The 2058-nt window shown below is 54.8% G+C and overlaps 1 protein-coding gene across 1 annotated transcript in view; it reads left to right on the top strand.

Annotated features, from left to right (window-relative positions):
- The window catches only part of CHLRE_12g539141v5 (uncharacterized protein), a 1941-nt gene extending 1739 nt beyond the window's left edge, over positions 1-202 (top strand). The window contains exon 2 of the mRNA XM_043068705.1: positions 1-202. This exon is cut by the window's left edge and continues 601 nt beyond it. The gene's annotated coding sequence lies outside the window, so the exon portion shown is untranslated.
- Positions 203-2058: the final 1856 nt, after the last annotated feature.

The raw sequence follows: 2058 nt of genomic DNA, 5'->3' as shown, positions 1-2058 counted from the left end.
CTGGCGATGAAAATCGAGTTGGTCAGATAGTCGTGAACCACGCTGGAAACTGCAAGACGATGTTGCGCCCGAGTTCAGAGGTGACTCTAGATGTAGATGTTCGGATAAGTGACACACATGAGGAGAGAGACACCTGGACGCAAACCACACAAGAGCCAAAAAAGCGTCAAAACCACACGCCCAATTGTAATACGGTGCGTATGGAGACAGGCCCCAATTTCAACGCCCAACTGCAACTGCAACTGCTTAGCAGGAACTCTAAATACCAAGCAGTCCAGCCTACCAACATCAGCACCACACGACTTTTTGAGCAACTGCTCTGTTACAATGAAAGCGGCAACAAGTGGCAACAAACTTGGTGTTCAATCATGGGCCCGTACCCTATACACACTCTCCGCATGCACCCAACGGCAGATCCCCTGATAACAACTCTGATCCTTATCACCACACACGCTGTCAGCGCCACATGCTGGGCTACAGTGGGAGGCTTCCACATCCTTCTGGCCCTTGTCCGTATCACCCTGGCAACCACAGGCAGAGGGGTGCCCCTCATCCTGACCCACCTCAGCAGCATCATAGCCCGCCTCCTAAACTACAGCTGGCATACTGCAGCCTGGGCCTCCCTCTGGATCCCAAGCTGCTCTCTGGCGCTCTACGGAGGAATGCAAATTACTAGCAAGGTCCTCGCAGCCATGACAAAACGGACAGTGCCCCACCTGCTAACAATGACCTTTGCAAGTCTTGCAGCATTTATGCTACTCCAGCCGCTAATACTCATGATATGCACGCACGAACACACCACCACCACCTTCAACCTACTCCTCGTAGGCCACCTCACATACACAACCATACACATGACGCGCGGTCTGATTCTCGCTGTCCCCGGGTTCCCACTATACATCACATGCCGCGCCCTAGCCAAAAGGCCCGTTACCTTCACGTGAAACCTACTAACCATACTCCTGCTTATTGCCAGTATCAAACACACAGCTGAAATACCACTCCTAACACCGGCCATCACATGTGCAGCTACACACCTACTCACGCCCATTACTCATGCCCCCTTTACGGACACGCGCCTAACCCACCTCATATCCATGTTCGCCCAAACACACACGGCCCCCCACCTGGAAACTTACGCCACACAAGCAAAGATTTCAATATATAAAAACCTGCTTGATGATGATACCGTGCATTCAATGTGCCCTACACCAACCCCATCACACCACCAGACTCCAACTACCTGGCCTCTGACTTTGTTACAAAACACATGGAGCCCCGTGCCTGTGCCCCTACAGCTCCGAGGGGGCGATCAGCAGGTGGAAACCCGCACCACACCCATTACCACCGCACCCCCTGAACCTGGACACACACCAGAACGCCTCCGGTGGCCCAGACAAATACAACCCACGTTCTTCAGGGAACAGCAGCACCTCAACTTCTGCACTGTGCATGCCATCAACAACATGCTTGGCACACCGTGGCTGCAATACTCAGCCGTACTCGCCTTCTGTCAAGCCACACACGCTGCGCTTGCAGACTCACCAACGCTTCACACCCTCTGGGCCCACCACTTTCGCCACAACGGGCTTTTCCACGAATCTGCCATCAACCACTACCTCCGACATCGCCCGGCACCTCTAGACGACGCAGGGACACGACTACTCCTACGTGTAGTGTCAAGGACACTAGCGCCAGGACACTCGCAAGAAACCATTGTGGGGCTACTCCCTGATTGCTCCCGAGGCCTAGGCTTCATGGTGCATGACGGAGGCCATGCCTACGCCGTACGCAAAGAAAACGATACCTGGTACCTAGTCGACTCCTTCGTAAGAGTGGGCCGGAAACCCATGACACCAAACCTCTGGTCCGAAATTAAAGGAGATGTATTCTGCCTGCACCCGCACCATCCTAACACAACCTGCGACCCGGCAACGTACCCCACTGTCCAGGGGCCTCCCCATGCCACCACCGCCACCTCCGCCCCCCACACGCCCCAGGGTTCGCAAAGGACCCATCCAACAAACCTTGAGTGCCATGGCCAGACGACCCACCAAC

The sequence above is a fragment of the Chlamydomonas reinhardtii genome, chromosome 12 (assembly GCF_000002595.2).
Source record: "Chlamydomonas reinhardtii strain CC-503 cw92 mt+ chromosome 12, whole genome shotgun sequence".
Taxonomy (NCBI): Eukaryota; Viridiplantae; Chlorophyta; class Chlorophyceae; order Chlamydomonadales; family Chlamydomonadaceae; genus Chlamydomonas; species Chlamydomonas reinhardtii.
Note: the sequence above shows the minus strand (reverse complement) of the source record. Positions and strands in the feature narration are given on the sequence as shown.